This window comes from Capsicum annuum, chromosome 12 (assembly GCF_002878395.1).
Source record: "Capsicum annuum cultivar UCD-10X-F1 chromosome 12, UCD10Xv1.1, whole genome shotgun sequence".
Classification (NCBI taxonomy): domain Eukaryota; kingdom Viridiplantae; phylum Streptophyta; class Magnoliopsida; order Solanales; family Solanaceae; genus Capsicum; species Capsicum annuum.
In genome coordinates this window covers 15,603,480-15,624,210 of record NC_061122.1, presented here as the reverse complement: position 1 = coordinate 15,624,210, position 20,731 = coordinate 15,603,480, and the positions used below count along the sequence as shown (strand labels likewise).

The window sequence follows — 20,731 nt, the reverse complement described above, 5'->3', positions numbered from 1 at the left end:
TTAGAGACATAAACTCAACACAGAGAGTTTTCGATCAAGTTTTATCAAGCTCATTGCGCCATTTGAGATCTTTGTATCTAGTTAATCGATCTCTGTTTTCCAGTTCCATGTTCTTTGCATTTCTGATCTGTATTATAGTTACATTCTCTCAATCATGAGCCTAAAATTGATCAAAGTGATCCACTTTTCATTGGTGCATCTGATAGTTCCAGTGTTGTACTTGTTCCATTCAAATTAACTTGTTCAGAAAATTATAGTTTATGGAGTCGATCGATGCATGTTGCTCTCCTAAGGAAGAGGAAATTTAGTTTTGTCACTGTAACCTGCAACAAGGAATCATATAGAGAAGAGCATCATGAGCAATAGTGTAATACACCGTAAAATCCTTAGTCCGAAATTCATCTTATTTGGCTTTACAAGCCCCAAGACTTAGAAAATTTTGCTAAGTGTTCAACACTCAGTCTCATTTTAGACCTCCAAATTTTCGAGATTTATTTGAGGACCTTTCCGACCTCCGTTTTTAGATTTTCAAGTTGCATTACGATGGGGCAAGGTCATATTACATTCAGGGCGAGTTTTGGAATTTTTCGGATAGCATAAGGGCATGTTTGGATTTCCAAAATAGTATATCTCCGCGATAAGGGGGTACCGCCCAGCTTAGAGCACCGCTCTAAGCAAGGAACCGCCCTGGGTGTAGCGGTGGTAAGAGAAAGGAGCCGCCCTGCCAGTCCGGTGGGTTACCTTGTTTATAGCATTCAACCTCCATATATTTAAAGGCATTTTGGTCCTTTTACCACCAAATATAACCTGCATAACACGGGATTTAGGTCCCCAAACACCAAAATATACATGTTTTGTTGAAATTCTGTCAAGAACAATCAAGAACAAGCCTGGGGTTTCATTGGGTACTTCAAGAATCAAGCTGTTTTTACTACAACTCTCACGTATTCTTAATCTCAGGTATGCGTAGTGTTCATCCACGGATTCCTTTCATCCGTGGAGTCAAAAAACCACGTTTTAAAATATATATTATGAATGTATGGTTGTATTATGATTATGTTCATGATTTATGGTTGATTATTGTGTTACCAAAATGTTAGCTTGATGAACTTTCATGAAATATGGGGTGTTGTTGGTTGAAAACCCATGTAATTGGGTATAGTAAATGGTTAATGTGATGAACAGACCCATGCTTTAAATAGTCCATGCAAGGTGTTTGATAATATGCCTAAGATGACAAAATGCATGCTTTATGACTTAATAGTACTTAAATGACAAGTCCAGGCTATATGTTTTACAATTCCACATGAATTCTATGTTTTGTATTAAATGTTGATATCGTGAGATGAATGAACATGATATCGAAGTTATGCAAGTACTTCCATGTGAAATGAAATCCCTCCCATGTAATACATTGTTAAGAACCATACTTAGTATGAAATCCTTTATTTATGTTATGATGAATTATGGACTCTACTCTTATGATCAAGTCAGTCATGTGTGCCAATTTTCTTCAATCGAGTCCTGGGGGTACTTGTACCCAAAAACTATAGTTGTGTGCCGAGAGCTAGTGTCATGTTTCACGATATCCTCAGTCAAGATATGCTCCATAGACTTCAGTCAGTCATGTGACTGAGAAAATCCCATAAATCTCATGATCTCAATTCGGTATCAGATATCAGTAGTATTCTTTCAGTCAATGGAATTTCAGTACAAGTCAGCCCATGCATAGTCCAGTTAATCATGCTCAGAGCCTAATTAGATGGGAGTAGAAATTAGCACCGAGCGAACCCAAGGATTAGAGCACACACTGTCAGATAAGGGTGTGATTCTTAGAAATTATCCTTGTGTTTTAGAGCTATGTAGCCAGCATAGGTTGAGACATCAACACTATCAGATGAGGGTTGATAAGGTGGATAAGCACTGTCAGATGAGGGTTGATGAGGTAGATAAGCACTGTCAGATGAGGGCCCCACCGTTCTTTTTTGGGGACACTGTCAGATGAGGGTTACCCACAGGTTGTCTTTACTAGTGGCGCGGTATTGATACCCTTCCAATCAGGCAGCAATTGGACCACAACTCAGCTATACTAGCTTATATGGGGCATGTCAGTTAAATAGCTGCTTCCCACAGTCTCAGTTATAGTATCAGTCTCAGTTCAAGAACTCAGATAGTTCTTCAGATTTTAAAACACCAGGACTGTCAAATATAGTCATCTCAAATATAGTACAAAACTCAGATAGTTCCATCAGATTCAGGAATGTCAGATAGAGTCACTCATGTTACTAGCTATCAGAACTCAGTTATCAGTCATGTTAGATATCAGAAAACCATATGATCAGCATGCATATTTAGTTATCATTCTTTTATGGTCTCAGTTACTATGTTTCATGTTTTCACTCTCATATTCATATCAGTCAACATGTTCATACATATAACCTCTTTTCATTTAGCCTACCTCACTCGTATACTCAGTATTTTTAGTTGTACTGATGCATTCCTGCTATGATTCTTTCTTTCGTGTTGCACAATAGGTTCAGAGACACGAGCCCCAGATCAGCAACAGCAATAGCAGTAGTACTCCAATACCCAGATTTGCTATGACTCCTCTTCATTCGAGGACAACATGACATTGACATTAGTCAGTTTTCAATTACGGAGTTTGTTGGAGATATATTTCTTCAACTCCTTATTCAGACAGTATTTAGAGGCTTTTAGATTTACAATTCAGATTTATGTTTCAGACTTCAATTATTCCCCATTGTTTTGGGTATTCGTTACCCTATAGCGATGTTATGATTTTCCAGACTTTACATTCAGTTGAAACTTATGGCTTTTTTTCATGTTTTCCGCATTTCATGATATATAATATGCAATTTACAGGTACAGATATTAGTCATGGGTTAGCTTGTGATCCTTTAGGGTCATGAGCACCGTGTAGCATTCTGATTCAGAAAATCGAGGCTTTACAAACTTGGTATCAGATCCTAAGGTTCAATAGTTTCCTAGGAAGTTTGATAGCCGCATATAGTAGAGTCTTTTGCATGGGTGTTTTGCATGCTACATTTATGTACAGGAGGCTATGAGATGTTTTAGGAAAAGTTTCCCTTCTTTCAGTATTCATGTCGTGCTAGTGAGCATAATCTTAAGTTACACTCTCAGTATGATCCGTTCTTTTCTTTGTTTCAGAATATGCCTCCAAAGAGAAGAAACCAGCCAGCTCCTCAGCCCGAAGAGCCTTTGGGAGATCATGTTTCTCATGCGGAGTTCAAAGCTGCATTCACTACTCTTGCCCAATCTGTTACCGCCCAGAATAAACGGCCAACAGCCATCCCGGCCAACCCAGTGGCCAATTCAATAGCAGTGAGGATTTGGGACTTTACCCAAATGAATTCTCTTTCTTTCACAGGGTCTAAGTCAGACGAGGACCCGCAGGAATTCATTGACCAAGTTCAGAAGGTCATTGATATCATGGGAGTTACTTATTATCAGAGTGTCGAGTTAGCTGCATACCAGTTATAGGATGTTTCTCATACTTTGTACAAGCAGCAGAAGTCTGAGAGGTTACAGGATGTAGGACTGGTTGAGTAGGACGAATTTGTCACTTCATTCTTAGACAAATTATTTCTCGAAGAACTAAAGGAATCAAAAGTTCTTGAGTTAATCAACCTCAGGCAGGGAAATATGACGATTAAGGAGTACTCTCTCAGATTTGCTCAGTTAGCTAGATATACCCCTTATGTAGTTGCCGACAGTCGGGCTAAGATGAGCAAGTTCGTATCACGAGTCAATGATAGCATGGTAAATGAGTGTAGGTCTGCGATGCTGATCAGTGATATGACATTAGCCATACTCATGACCCATTCCCAACAAGTAGAGGAGAAAATAATTAGGACTAGATTAAGGCAGAACAAGAGAGCAATGTTAGGTAATTTCAAATTTGCTCAGCCTAAGTCAGATGGAGGAAATCATTCACAGTTTTGCTCCAAGTCAGTAGCTCCAGCCCCTTCTTCCGCCAGTTCTCCAATTCCAAAATTCAGAGATAGCAACAGAGATAGAGCACCAGGCAATCAGTCTCAGGACAATTTTAGCAGTGCCCGAATGAATCCCTTATGCCAGACTTATGGTAAGAACCACAAGGGTTCTTGCAGAGTAGGTAGCAATATTTTCTTAGATTGTGGAAAGCCAGGCCACAGGGTCAGGGATTGTCCCCAGTCGAGTCATCAGCGTTCTCAGAATCGTTCTTCAGCTCAGTTCGATCGCCCAAAACAGCAAGGTGCCTGCCTCAGTGCTACTAGTAGGCAATGCCAAAATAGGCTCTATGCTCTTCAGTCCTGATAAGATCAGGAAAATTCTCCTGATGTTGTTAGTGGTACGTTAAAAATTTTCCATGTTCATGTTTACGCTTTCCTAGATCTAATTGCATCCTTGTCTTTTGTTATTCCCTTTATAGTAGACGATTTAGAAACCAGTCCTGAAATTCTAGCAGAGCCCTTCTCAATATCTACCCCACTTGGTAAAATCATCGTATCTCGGAGGGTTGCAGGAACTGCCCGATTATGATATTTTAGAAAGTCACCCCAGCAAACTTAGTGAAATTACAAATGAATGATTTTGATGTCATTCTCGGCATGGATTAGCTTTATTCTTGCTATTCAACAGTCGACTGCAGAAATAAAATAGTTCTGTTTTAGTTTCCGAATGAACCTGCTTAGAGTGGCAGGGTAGTACTTTATCTTTCAGGGGTTAGCTTGTTTCCTACCTTCTAGCAAGGAAAATGATATTTAAGGGGTGTGTTTACCATATCATGCATGTTAAGAACTCTAGTTTTGAATCTCCCAGTCTTGAATCAGTCTCAGGGGTTACTGAATATCTAGATGTCTTTCCCGAAGATCTTCTAGGCATTTATCTCAAAAGGGAAATAGACTTCGGCATAAACCTTCTCCCAGATACTCAGCCTATCTTTATTCTACCATACAGAATAGCACCTGTAGAACTCAAAGAACTAAAAGAATAGTTGAAGGATCGCTTAGATAAGGGATTCATCAGACCTAGCATTTCCCCGTGGGGTGCACCAGTCTTATTCGTGTGCAATAAATATGATTCTTTTAGGATGAGTATCAATTACCGCCAGCTCAACAAGGTTACGATCAAGAACAAGTATCCTCTTCCCAGGATTAATGACCTATTTGACCAACTTCAGGGATCTAGTTATTTTTTCAAGATAGACCTCAGATCAGGCTATCATCAACTCCGAGTCAGAGAATGTGACATCCCAAAGACAACTTTTCGTACTTGGTATGGTCATTTCAAATTCCTAGTTATGCCTTTCGGCCTTACTAATGCCCCTGCAGCTTTCATGGACTTGATGAACCGTGTGTTCAACCAGTATTTAGACATGTTATCATAGTCTTTATCGATGATTTTCTAGTCTATTCCCACATGAAGCGAGATCATGCAGACCATCTCAGAACAGTACTTCAGACCCTTAGAGATAATCAGCTATTTGCTAAATTCAGTAAGTGCGACTTTTGTCTAAGATCAGTAGCATTTCTTAGCCATATCATTTTTTATGATGACATAAGAGTAGATCATCAAAAGACCAAAGCAATAAGAAACTAGCCACGCCCTGTCACTCCATCAGATATTAGGAGTTTCTTGGGTTTAGTTGGCTATTACTGATGATTTATTGAGGGATTTTCTTCTATTATATCCCCTATGTCCAGATTGACTCAAAATAAAGTCAAGTTTAGTGTTCAAATCCTTGCGAGTAGATTTTTCAGGAGTTAAAGAATTGACTCACTTCAGCTCCAGTTCTAGCACTTCCAGATGGCTTTGATGGGTTCGTAGTATATTGTGATGCATCCAGAGTAGGTTTGGGTTGTGTCCTTATGCAGCACGGTAAGTTCATAGCCTACGCCTCCAGACAGCTTAATCCCCATGAGAAGAATTATCCTACTCATGACCTTGAGTTAGAAGCAGTTGTTTTTCCCTTAAGGATATGGAGGCACTATCTATACAGATTTTATGTAGATGTCTTCACAGACACAAGAGCCTTCAGTATGTATTTTCTCAGAAAGATCTCAATCTTACCCAGAGAAGATGGTTAGAACTCTTAAAGGATTATGACATGAGTGTCCTTTATCATCCGGGCAAGGACAATGTAGTGGCCGACGCTCTCAGTAAACTATCTATGGGTAGTATTGATCACGTTGAGTACAGTAGCAAAAAGTTAGCTCAGGAAGTCCATCACCTTACCAGACTAGGCATTCGCTTAGTCGACTCTTTAGAGGATGGTGTATGTGTTCAGAATAGTTTAGATTTATCTCTAGTTTCCAAGGTGAAAGAGCAGCAAGACAGGGATCTTAGCCTTGTCAAGCTCAAGAAGTCTATCAAAGATCAAAAAGTAAAGGTTTTCTCCCAAGAGGGAGATGGTGACCTTCATTGTCATGGTCGTCTATGTGTTCCAGGTGTAGATGACTTAAGGCAGCAAATTCTTATAGAAGCGCATGATGCACAATACTCGATTCATCCAGGGTCTACTAAGATGTACCGTGATTTATGGGAAATCAATTGATGGAGTGGGATAAAGAGAGATGTTGCATAGTTTGTGGCTAAGTGCTCTATATGTCAGCAACTTAAGATAGAACACCAGGAGCCTAGTGGTTCCACGAAGGAGTTCACCATTCCTACTTGGAAGTGGGAAGAAATGAACATGGATTTTGTGATAGGTTTGCCTCGAACTCGTCATCAATATGATTCAGTTTGGGTCATTGTAGACAGAATAACCAAGTTAGTTTATTTCCTTCTTGTCCATACCTCTTATTCAGTAGAGGATTACGCCAAACTCTACATCAGGGATTTGGTCAGATTACATGGTATCCCGTTATCTATCATTTTAGAAAGAGGTACCCAGTTCACCTCTCACTTTTGGAAGGCATTCCAAAAGTGTCTCGATGCCCAAGTCTATCTCAGTACATCCTTTCATCCTCAAAAAGATGGTTAAGCAGAAAGGACCATTAAGACTCTTGAAGCTAGGCACTTCAAGTGAAGATGGGATGACCACTTACCTTTGGTTGAGTTTGCATACAATAATAGCTATCATTCCAGTATTCACATGGCTCCATTCGAAGCTCTCTATGGTACGAGATGTAGATCTCTAGTTGGTTGGTTTGAAGTTAGTGAGGCCGCAGTCATAGGGCCTGACTTAGTGTTTGATGCCTTAGAGAAGGTCTAGTTGATCAGAGAAAGACTTTGGGCTACTCAGAGCCAATAAAAGTCCTATGCAGATGTTTATAGAAAGGATCTCGAGTTTGATATTGGTTATTTTTTTATCTCAGTATCTCTTCCATGAAGAAGTGAAGAGATTCGGAAAGAAGGGAAAGCTCAGTCCCCGATATGTTGGTCCCTTCAAGATTCTTAGTCATTTCGGCAAAGTAGCCTATGAGCTCGAGTTCCCTTCAGATCTAGCTTTAGTTCATCCATTCTTCCATATATCTTTGCTCAAGAAGTGCATAGGTGGCCCAGCAGTTGTAGTCCTTATTCAGAGCGTTGATGTCTAGAATAGCCTTTCTTATGAGGAAATTCTAGTCGAAATTCTAGACTATCAGACTCGTGGACTAAGGAACAAAGAAGTGCCTCTAGTCAAGGTCCTTTTGTGAAATCATTTGGTTGAGGGAGCTACTTGGGAAACAGAATAAGATATGCATACCAAGTATCCTCACCTCTTCTCCATCAATTAGGATCAAGCTCAAGGTAACAGTTCTCCTTAAGCTTATTCAACTTCATGTTCAGCATTTATCACGAACTTAGCATCAAGTTTCATGACCATGTTCCTAGTATAGGCTTGGTATTAAGTACCATCACTTATTCAGTCATGCATTCATGTATCAGCTTAGTAATATGATCATGCATCAGCTATGCCTATTCAGTTATACATGTATCAAATATGCATGTTCAAAATGACATGTTCAGTTATCAGCCATGTCAGTCATGAGATTAAGTTTCATTCATTCATGTTTAGTTCATGCTTAGCTTATTGCTTCCCCTCTCAGTCAGTTTCCATTTGAGCATGAATGTTCTCAAGTGGGAGATATTGTAATACCCCGTAAAATCCTTAGTCCGAAATTCAGCTCATTTGGCTTTACAAGCCCCAAGACTTAGAAAATTTTGCTAAGTGTTCAACACTTAGTCTCATTTTAGATCTCTAAACTTTGGAGATTTATTTGAAAACCTTCTCGAACTCCATTGTTTGGATTTTCAAGTTGCATTGCGATTGGGTAAGGTCGTAGTACATCCCGGGTGAGTTTTGGAATTTTTTGGATAGCGTAATGATATGTTTAGATTTCCAGAATAGTATATCCCCATGATAAGGGGAACCACCCAGCTTAGAGCACTGCTCTAAGCAAGGTGCCTCCTTGGGTTGAGCGGTGGTAAGAGTGAGGCACCACCCTGCCAGTCCGGTGGGTTACCCAGTTTTCAGCATTCAACCTCCGTATCTTTAAGGGCATTTTGGTCCTTTTGCCACCATATATAAGCTTCATAACATAGGATTTAGGTCCCAAACACAAAAATATACATGTTTTGTTGAAATTCTCTCAAGAACAATCAAGAACAAGCTAAGGGTTTCATTGGGAACTTCAAGAATCAAGTCATTTTCGCAGTAACTCTCACGTATTCTTAATTTCAGGTATGCATAGTGTTCATCCATGGATTCTTTTCATCCATGGAGACCAAAAACCATGTTTTAAAATATATATTATGAATGTATGGTTGTCGTATGATCATATTCATGATTTATGGCTGATTATTGTGTTACCAAAATGTTAGCTTGATGAGCTTTCATGAAATATGGGGTGTTGTTGGTTGAAAACCCATGTAATTGGGTGTAGTAATGGTTAATGTGATGAACACACCTATTATTTAAATAGTGCATGCAAGGTGATTGATAATATGCCTAAGATGACAAAATGCATGCTATGTTTTACAATTCCACATGAATTCCATGTTGTGTATTAAGTGTTGCTATTGTGAGATGAATGAACATGATATCTAAGCTATGCAAGTACTTCCATGTGAAATGAAATCCCTCCCATGTAACACATTGTTGAGAATCATACTTAGTATGAAATCCTTTATTTATGATATGATGAATTGTGGACGCTACTCTTATGATCAAGTCAGTCTTGTGTGTCAGTTTCCTTCCATCGAGTCCTGGGGGTACTTGTACCTAAAAACTATAGTTGTGTACCTAAAGACAGTGTCATGTTTCAAGATATCCTTAGTCAAGCTATGCTCCATAGACTTCAGTCAGTCATGTGACTCAGGAAATCAAAGAAATCTCGTGATCTCAGTTCAGTATCAGATATAAGTAGTATTCCGTCAGCCAACAAAATTTTAGTAAAACTCAACCCATGCATATTCCAGTTAATCATGTTCAGAGTCTAATCAGATGGGAGTAGAAATTATCACCGAGCGAACCCAAGGATGGGAACAACACTATCAGATGAGGGTGTGATTCTTAGAAATCATCCTTGTATTCCAGAACTATATAGCCAGCATAGGTTTAGACATCAACACTGTCAGATGAGGGTTGATGAGGTGGATAATAACTATAAGATGAGGGCCCCACCATTTATTTTTAGGGATACTGTCAGATGAGGGTTACCCACAGCTTGTCTTTACCAGTGGCGCGGTTTTGACACCCTTACAATATGGGTAGCGATTGGAGCCCATCTTAGCTATACTAGCTTATATGGGAATATCGGTTAAATAGCTATTTCCCACACTCTCAATTATAATATCAGTCTCAGTTCAAGAACTCAGATAGTTTTTCAAATTTTAGAACACAAGGACTCAGTTATAGTCATCTCAGATACAGTACAGAACTCAGATAGTTTCATCAGATTCAGGACTGTCATATATAGTCACTCATGTTACGATCTATCATAGCAGAGTTATCAGTCATGTTAGATATCAGAAAACCATGTGATCAGCATACGAATTTAGTTATCATTATTTTACAGTCTCAGCTACTATGTTTCATGTTTATACTCTTATGTTCATATCAGTTAGCATGTTCATTCATATAACCCCGTTGCATTTAGCCTACCACACTCGTATACTCAGTAATTTCAGTTGTACTGACGTATTTGCGCTATGGTGCTTTCTTTTATGTTACACCATAGGTTCAGAGACATGAGCCTCAGATCAACAATAGCAGTAGCAGTAATACTTCAGTGCCCAGATTTGTAGTGAGTCCTCTTTATTTGAGGACAACATGATATTATTCCTTTATTGCTTTTAGACAGTTTTCATTTACGGAGTTAGTTGGGGACATGTTCCTTCAACTCCTTATTCAGTATTTCAAGGCTTTCAAATTTACGATTCATATTTATGTTTTAGACTTCAGTTATTCCCCATTGTTTTGGGTATTCGTTACCCCATATCAATGTTATGATTTCCTAGACCTTATATTCAGTTGAACCTTATGGCTTTTTGTCATGTTTTCTGCATTTCATGAAATATTATGCAGTTTACAAGTACAGATATTAGTCATGGATTAGCTTGTGGTCCTTCGAAGTTATGAGCACCGTGTTGCATTCCGATTCAGAAAATCGGGGCTTTACAAATAGGAAACAGGTAATGGAATTGTGATTTTCAGGATCATGAACACTGTGAGTGAGAAAATAATATCTGGAATTTTTTTGCTACGAATGCTTATATAGTTTGGGAAGATTTATTGGAGAGACATGAAAAGGTGAATCATATGCATATATATTAATTACATCACTAAATCAATATGCATTCTCAAGGTACAAATTCGATCTCAACTTATTTTACTAAATTGAAAGGTTTATGGAGTGAATATGATGTCGCAGTGCCAAATCCCTGTTGTGATTGCCCTAAGTCTATAGAGTACTCAGATTATATGTGTCAGCTTAGACATTTACAGTTTTTAAGTGGCCTAAATGAGTCTTATGATTAAGCTAGAAGACAAATATTGCTTAAAGGAGTGACCCCTACCCTTAATCTAGCTTATGTTATGCTCACAGAGGATGAAATCCAACATTGGGCTTGTATGTTTACTATGAATGATAGATCAGATCCAGTTTCTATGCAAGTGAATTAAAGTTATGGTTTTGGATAAGGCAACACAAATTATGAGGGCAGAAAATGTGAATACTGCCGTCTCTCAGATCATACTAAGGAAACTTGCTATAATTTGGTAGGGTATCCAAATGATTGAAAGAACAAGAAGAAACAAGGTTACAATGTAACAACTTTGCCAACTCTGGTAACAAGTCTTCTCAGCCTCCAACTATGGTAACAGGTTGTAATGACCATACAAAATTATTTAATCAATTTGGCCTTTAAATTTATTTAATCAGTTTGGAACCCATACAGGAGACAAATGTTTCTGGGAAATCATCTTTTTCTCCACTTTTACACATAGAATTCCACTCACCACACCTCAAATATAACACACCATTATACACATCACACACAGAGGATAATTTCTATTTTCTTTCCTTTTCTTGGTCACAGCAACACACCAAAAACATCAAAAACCCACCCACACAGTTTATCTTCAATCATTCATGTACACACACAAAAGAGAAGGGGTACAGAATGTGTTTTGCCATTGCAGTTTAGGAAAATACTTTTTGACAACTTCGGGTGAGTATATTCTCCAGTTTTGTTCAGATGATGATTAGGAGAAAAGCAATACACTTATCATATTATATTGTTATGCCTACTAGATAGAATTGTTCACATGATAAGGTTAGGCAAAACAAGAAAAAACTGTAACTTGGGTTATATGTTCTTTTAGTAGTGTTAATTGTAATTATTGGTTGAAGGTAGTAAAAGCATAATGCTTTAATGATAACTGAAAAAGTAAGTTTATGTAAGGCAGTAGTAGAAAGTTGTCATTGGTTGGCAGCACTTTTGTCCTCATTGAGGATTAAGAAAATAGAGAATGAATTATACTGTTTTCGTTCATTTTGTCTTTTAAACTTTGAGAATTGTAGTATGATTTTCTTATCCTCTTTACAATTATAATTGTGATACAATTTAGGTTTTAGGTCTAGAATTTCAGGAATATAAATTTCTAAAATGGGTGTTACTAGATTCCTTTTCATGCGAGAAATATATATATTTGAATAGATTCTGACCACTCGAAAGCTTTACGTAAGGATAAGTTTGTTAATTGACGCTTGTCTTCAAGTTCATTCAAGTTGAGAATTTCCTTAGACTATTTTTCAATGTGCTTATTTGAATATTTTTAGTTATGTGTAATGGTAGTAATGGGAATTGGGGGTCCCGTATAGATGATTGTGACGAGCATCTATACGGGTACCGGTGTTGTTTGAGGGGATAAAATAAGTTAATTGTATGTTTGAACTATTTTGAGAATTCTCTTTCTTGATAAGTTGAGTTAACTCTGAAATTGATGTCTGATCTGACTTGAGACATGAAGTGCTTTGATTGACTTTATTATTAATTTAGGATCAAAGCTGCATGCCTGCACATCATGCATTGCATTTCACAAATGATCGGAGTGCACGCCTACACAGTATTATATATATATTTATTGGGATTGGAGTGCATGCCTTCACAGTGTTATATATTTATTAGAATCGAAGTGCACACCTACATAGTATTATATATACTTATTGGGATCGGAATGCACAACTGTACAATATTATATATATTTATTTGGATTGGAATGCACTCCTATACAGTATATTTATTGGGAATGGAGTGCACACCTACATAGTATATTTATTGGGATTGGAGTGCATGCCTGCACAGTATACTTATTTGGAGCGGAGTGCACACCTGCATAATATATATATATATATAGTGGGATTAGAGCGCACGCCTACACAGTATATACATTGGCATCGCATTGCAATGATTTATTTTCTTCAGATTGGTTAAAGTGGATTATGACCTTGTACTTATTGTATATGTGTTATTTATTTTACCGGATTGTGAAATTCTTGGATTGTCTAATGATATCTTTATGACTGTTAAATTGGACTATTCTTTTAAATTAAAGTGGTCTTCCTAAGTGCAGGTTGTGCATTTGTGTTTAGATGTTTTATGTGGTGTCACTTATCACCACTTTGAATTAGGTTTGGTCGGCGATGTTAGCTTAGTACACGTGGTTCCGTACTCACTTTTACTTTTTCTGCACCCTACGTGTAGGTATAGATCTGATGACCTCTGGATATTGATCCTTGTGGTTCTTCTTTGCTAGCATCATCAGAGATTCAAGGAAGCTGTTACTGGCTTTATAGACTATCGAAATCTCCTTCATCCATATCCTTATGCATTTTGCGAATTTTGAAAAGAATCAAACTTTTTTTGGGTTCTTTATTTAGTGGCTTGTATTAGCCACTTCAAGACCTAGAATTATCTATGAATTAATGTATCTAGTATATTTACCTACATATGAGACTATTCAGGATTAGTTATGTTCTATTTTCTTTCACTTTTATGAGTTGAGATATTGTTCATGGAATTGGGCATTTGGCTGACCTATCAAGGAGGATGGAATAGGTGTCATCACTGTCCTAAATTTAGGTCATGATAGATGGTATCAAAGCCCCAGGTTCATTAGTCTCATAAATACAAGTCGAGTCTAGTAAAGTCTCGTGGATAGGTACAAAGACATCTGTAACTTATCTTTGAGAGGCTATAGGACTTTAGGAAACGTTTATTTTATTCTTTCTCTTATCGTACAATATTGATCTTTTAAATACTAAAATTCTTGTCTTACTCTCTGATATATGATATGACTTGTGCACCTTGGGATCGTGTTCAGGAGCCCCTACCATCCCCCGAGATGATTGATCGAGAGAAAATACCTGGATTGGGTAGGAGACACGGTAGGGGAAGAGGTTGTGGTAGAGACGAGCTCTAAGTACATGAATCCTCACCATCTATGATAGAGTAAGACAAGAATTTTAGTATTTAAAAGATCTATATTGCACAATAAGAAAGAGAATAATGTTAATGTTTACTAAAGTCGTATAGCCTATCGAAGATAAGTAACGAACGTCTCCATGTCAATCCCAGACACTCTATTAGACTCGGATGTATTAGTCACTTCCAGGCCTTGTATTATCTAAAAATTGATATTACTAGTCTGTTTATCTCCTAATGAGATTATTCAGGATTAGTTATGTTCTATTTTCTTCTATTTCTATGAGTTTGAGATATTGTTCTTGGAATTGGGTATTTGGATTACTTATCACGGAGGATGGAATAGGTTCCATCACGATCCCAAATTTTGGTCATGACAGATGGTATAAAATCACCCAAGTTCATTGGTCTCATAAATACAAGTCAAGTCTAGTAGAGTCTCACGAATCGGTGCATAGAGGTTCGTTACTTATCTTTGAGAGGTTATAGTACCTTAGGAAACATTCATTTTATTCTCTCTCTTATCGTGCAATATTGATATGTTAAATACTAAAATTCTTGTGTTACTCTCTCATATATAGTGAGGACTTATGCACCTCAAGATCACGATCAGTATCCCTTTCCATCCCTTGAGCCAATTTCTCGAGAGAGGATACCTGGATGGGGTAGGAGATGTGGTAGGGGAAAAGGTCGGCAGGCAATGTTGGTGTTCACGTTTAATCTAATGATGTAGGCCCATGTCAGGAACCACTAAGGTTTGTTATTGCATCGCATCTTGAGAATACTTTGGATAAAATGTTATGTGTTTTAGAGAGTATATTTTAGGGAGGTGAATCACTTGGTACTTCGTCGGGCTTGTATGTTAGGGTGGTGGTGCAGACCCTAGATCAATAGCCTATTCTGATTTATCAAGGTTCAGTGGTTCAGCCAACACTGAGGTATGATAGTGTACAATTACCAGGTTTTGGAGCTACTGGTGGATTTATGACAATTATGTTTGATAAGGAGCAGCAGCGATTAGAGTGGTTTAGGAAGATTGACCCACCAGAGTCTTAGAGTGATCTGCATGAGGATTCCTATGAGTTTCTGTTCAGTTGCTATGAGAGACTTTAGAGTGTGGGATTGGTTGACTCCCATAGGGTAACTTATATTGCCTTATATATGTGTGGTCCTACAAAGCAGTGGTGGCACTCTTATATTGACACAAGGCCAGCAAATTCCCCACTGATAACTTGGGCTATATTTCCACAGGATTTAGTTAATAGATTTTTTCCTCGTAGCTTGAGGGAGAAGTGCAGGCATTAGTTTGTGAATTTGATGTAAGAGGGAACTTCTATGACTGAGTACGAGAGACTATTTTATGCCTTAGCCCATTATGCTATAGTGATCTTACCAGATGAGGTTGAGATAATCAAGAGGTTTATGAAGGGTTTAACACTTAGGATTAGAGAGGTTGTATTTATTGTAGCCCAATATGGGGCTTCACTTTAGAGCGTGGTTGAATCGGCAAAGAAGTTTGAGTTGATGAATCATGATACATATAGGGATCTGAGGGACAAGAGGTCACGCATTACAGGTCAATTCAGTAGTACCTCATCTGAAGGTAGCGGTTCTTTTCAAAGTGAATTTTTCCCTCTGCATGATAGGCCAATTCAGGCAACGATGTAGACAACAGAGGGTGGATATTTAGGTTTGAGTTCTTATGGTTCGGGATCAGCTTCACAGGGTTCATATCAGGGGTTTTAAGGTCGTGGTGGCTATGCCAGATATTTAGGTCCTTCTTGATAGTTGGTGGCTCCTAAGTCTTGTTATGAGTATGGTACTTAGGATCATTTTTGGAAAGATTATCCAGCATACAGGCAGAGGTGTCAAAAGCAAAGTTATCAAGCTCCTATTAGAGTAGCAGAGCCTCCAATTAGGGGTAAAGGAAGATCTCAAGGAGGTCGAGGTGTACCACCAATGGTAGGGGAGGTGTTAGAGGAGTGACTCAGCTGATAGGTGATAGAGCTCAATTTTATGCCTTTCTAGGAAAGCTTGAGGCAGAGTCTTCTGATGTCTTCATTACAGGTATCATCTTTCTTTGTTATCGACCTAATTTGGTATTATTTATCCTAGATCTACTTTCTCCTAAGTGTCTACATACTTCGCTTCCATCTTTGATATAAGTTGTGAGTTTATTGCTGTACCTATTCATATTTGTACTCCAGTAGGTGATTCCTTAGTGGTGGATCGGGTATACTAATTCTGCATTGTTTCTATTTTAGGGCATGATACCTAGGTCCACTACCAGAAATTGGGTCTATGGCAACAAGTTTTTAAGCAATGGTTCATAAACCGTTGCTGTAGATAGTCTATTGCAACGGTTACAACCATTGCTAAAAAGTTTGATTCTAATACCACGATTTAATAACACAACCGTTGCCACTAATTTATAACAGTTGCAATAGGCATCCCTATAAAAACAATTTATAAACAGTAGCTACAAAATAATCTATGGCAACACGTATATTTATTAATTATAATAGTTATTAAATCCCTGTATTTCCCCCTCTTATTTTCATAAACCCTCCAAAAGAAAAATAATCTAATCCCTTTTCCCTCTTTCTCCAATTTTCTCTCACTAAATTAAAAACAAATTAGAATACACATTTTTGACCTCCAATTGTTGCACTGAAGATGAAATTACCATTGTGAACTCGTCTGCTGATTTTGAAGGGACCTTCAACTTTTGCCATCATCTTCTCTCCAGTCACAGTTGCTACAAAATAATCTATGACAAATTTAGATTGTTGGGGTAATTTCCCATCAAATTGCGTTGCCAATTTTTGGTTTGGAGTTCCGACGAGGTGGCGCTATCGTCATCTGAAGTCGCCACTGGCGGCAAAGCTTTCGATCTGAAATTGAAAATGTTTGGCTTTGTATTTTTAGGGCTTTTTGGTGGTTGTACTTATTGTTGGTCTATCTTGTGTGAGTCTAATGCAACATGCGTGGTGGTTTCTTGCAGGTCACAAGCAATCACTAGACGTAGCTACTATTTCACAGGGGCAGAGCCAGTTTTTCTGTGTGCTGATGCTCGCCTGGGGTATTACATCTTCATCTTTGCATTTTGTCCTATACTTAAGTATTTAATGAATTAGAATAGACAATTATAGCTGATATTGATAATGTATTGATGCTGAAGTTTTCTTGTTTTCCAGGTGTAATAGTTCATATTGATATCAAGTCTGAGAAGCATAGATGGATGGGTAGTGCTCTAATAGATTTATATGTATGTTTTACTATATGTTTACTTGTAGTAGCTCACAGTGCATTTATGGTAGTAATACTAGGTACTTTGAGTACACGGGGTTCTTTTAAAGCATCATCATTTTGCTCGTTAACTTTTGTCCAATGTTATTTGGCCAAGGAATGCAACAAACATTTCGGCTTAGGAGGTACAATAGTTGTATAAAATTTATGGTTGCACTAGGTTATGAATCTTTTGGTGAACCAGCTGAACTGGAAGGTGAAACCATTAGTGAAATTAAATTGAATTTCATTCAGCACAAGTGATATCGTGGTTCTGCTTTGCATAGAAAATACACTATCCTATCTATATAATCCTAGCTAATACATTCTTATTGTAATTTCACAGAAGCACTCAGTTGCAACTATTTTAACTTCCAATATGTGCATTATAACCTAGTGTTTTTGCAGTTTTCAGATGGTTACTTGGACTTAGTGGTGATAAAAGGAGAGCCCAAAGTTAACATTGCTATGGTTGATCACCGAGATAAACAAAGGCGGCCATGTAAAATTACCACAAGTCTTGTACTTCAAGGTAAATCACCACACTCCTTTCATTTCTTCCATGACCATTACATTAATGGCAATTAGGTCAAGCTTTACCTTTTATCCCACCAAGGGACTTTAGCCACCAATACATGCTTGACCCAATTAACATCATTGCAAGGGTCGGGGAGCTATCCAAACAACAGAAAAGGGAACAAACAGGTGTTCCTGATGGGTCTATCAGCTTTCCAAAGTTCAAGCTCTCAACAGCACCTTTGATGTTCTGTGGCATCACCATATTTGAGCTTCTGCTAGGTTTTTCGGTAATGCGATCTATGTGATATGTAGTTGTTTCTTGCTCTTTTAACTGTTAGAAAATTGTATCTAGTATGTAGAGGTGACTTTATTGTTTTAATTTAGTAGGCTTGATTATGTTTGCGTAAACCATTTCTTTGTGATAATGAGTGCGGACAAATTATAAATAAACGATTTTAAAAAATATATATATATATTTGGATCGAGTGTAATTGTTTCTTAGCATTGGTGCACTCGATCCTTGACCACCAAGTATAATTATTTGGGTAGCATTGTACTACGTATTAGTTTGATTTGGGTTAGAGCGATTTGTCCTACTTTTGGATTTTTTTTTTTTTTCGGGTTCTCTAGCTTCTAGATCTTTTGTGTGGCAGTTCCATAATGAGTAGTTACCGTGCAGGCAAATTAAATATGTACATTATATGCGAGTTCCAGTTAAGATGTTCGCTAATATGATCAGTGTGATATGAATTCATTTCTTGCTCATAAGCATCTCAATTGGTATTCCTATCTTCTATCTTTGTCTAAGGATGAAGTAATGTGATATTACATTGACTAGAATTAATGCTAGGAGATATATATCTTTTCTCATAGTTGGTAAAACTTTTTTTTCCATAATCCCTATGGCTCTTGCTTGTTTCACTCCACAATCAGGCTTCCAATTAAATAAAGAAAAAATATGATAATGAATATAATTATGAGGTGTAAATGTCCCTTATCTTTGGGAGGGAGCATATTATTTTATGATTCTTCATTTCTCATTTATTCCTTATCTTATCTTAGATTGCTTTATTTTGAACTGGGGGTCTATCAAAAACAACCTCTCTATCTCATATTTGAGGTAGTGGTATGGATAGCGTACACTTACCCTCCCCAGACCCCACTTGGTGGGAATATACTGGGTATGTTGTTGTTGTTGTTGAAAGGCACACTTTCTTTCCATTTCTATTGTCTTTTCTCACTTCAGTTTTTTTGATCTGAACATATTTGATAATGTCTATTGCTCGTCTTTGAAACAGCCACTCAGTCACAGGGATGTACAAGACTGTCAGAACTTCTCAAGAAGTTTATATTCATCCTTAACATTGTGTTGTTGAATCTAAAGTCTAGTGAAGTCGTGTGGGGCTCTTTCGATTCATTAGCATTGTTGCCTTGTTATTCATCTCATTTTCTTGTTCAAAACACAAACTCAAAGTTTAGTGAAGCTGTGTGAAGCCTATTTCGATTCACTAGCAAATTTTTGTTCATCTTGTTGTTCTGCTACTACTCGTTCATGGATTCACCAATATTATTCTTATTATTTAGGCTATTCTTTATTTTTGTTCTATCCCTTACCCTTACTTTAGCTTGATTCCTCGATTCCTTTGCAACAACTGGATGAAATATTGTCCTAAGAATCAACTTAATCATCTTCTTCTATTGCTTGTGAACAACATTATTAGTATTATTAGTTGTTGATTCATTAATTACACCAGATATAACTTCACACGACTCTGAAGGAGACGATGCACTAATTGATATAGTGTCGTTGCAGTTTTCTTTGTTTATTTTTTTGAACGAGCTCGTTGATTGCTGATTTTGACTTTGTGAGTAGCCATTCCACTATTTTATTGGCCTTATCGAACCCGAGCAAGTCTTGTAAATTGAAAAATTTGCGAGCTATTTTGAGTAAGCCTCATTCTTTGGTCTCTAGGGTCATGAGCGGTGTTAATCTTTCTGTGTCTATCTTTCTTTGAAGCACCCGCACCAGCACCAGCAGCGCACTTGTTGTTTTTCCTACGCATAGTACTAGTAGTGGTACTGCTCATCTCATCCTTCTTGTTCTTGGTGCTTTTTAGCACTAATTCTTCATGATCTTCTTCTTCCTGTTTGTGTAATTTGTTGGAATTTTATTCTACCATAATACTGGTATCGAGATTATACTGATCATGAGGGGGTTTGGAGAAATGAAAGTCATGGAAATATTGGACAAATTCAGGTTCGTATTGCATTTAAGGAGATGGAATATCTATGTTGAAGTAAGAAGAGGAACTGGTAATATTGGGGATGTAATTGCCAGAAGGTTGCATCTTAAAAAAGCTTGATAAGAAGGTGGGTATATGGTGGGACTGGAGCTTGAGAAGGACAAGTAATCTCTTCTTCTTTCTTGTGTATGTCAATTTTAATAAGCTAGCTAGCTGCATCAACAAAAGAAAAACAAAGTTGAATTAATTGAGACTCTTTTATTTAAGTGAGACTTGTCATGTATAATTCTCTTGTATATATATTAATTTTTAATTATAAGAGAGACAAAGAGAGTGGGAAAAGAATTGTGATGTTTTCTTAAAAATATGTTGATGATAGCATAGCTTTATGGTTGAGAAGGACAGGTGAATGTCTGGTTTTACATGTATGTTGCTTGTTATGTTCTTAATTATACATGATAGTAATAATAACTATGCTATAGGTAGTGGCTAAATTTTTATGTTCGTGCAAGTGTAAGAATTATTAATGTATGTAAGTTAGCAAGGTGGAATATGTAATTAAGACAACTATGGTGTTGTATATATGTTGTTGTTGACAAGGAAAAAGAGAGAAGGAGATAAGAAGTCATGTTATTGTACCTGCAGAGACAAAGAGAGGTGTAATTGTACCTTGATCTTTTCAAAAATACCCCCTATTATAGCTAGCTAAAGCTAAAGAAGTTTTTAAGTATGAAAGGCAATTGGGA

At 37.5% G+C, this 20,731-nt stretch overlaps 1 pseudogene; it reads right to left on the bottom strand.

Annotated features, from left to right (window-relative positions):
- Window positions 1–19,284: 19,284 nt before the first annotated feature.
- On the bottom strand, window positions 19,285–20,090 carry LOC107849440 (annotated as a pseudogene).
- Between the last annotated feature and the right edge of the window lie 641 nt (window positions 20,091–20,731).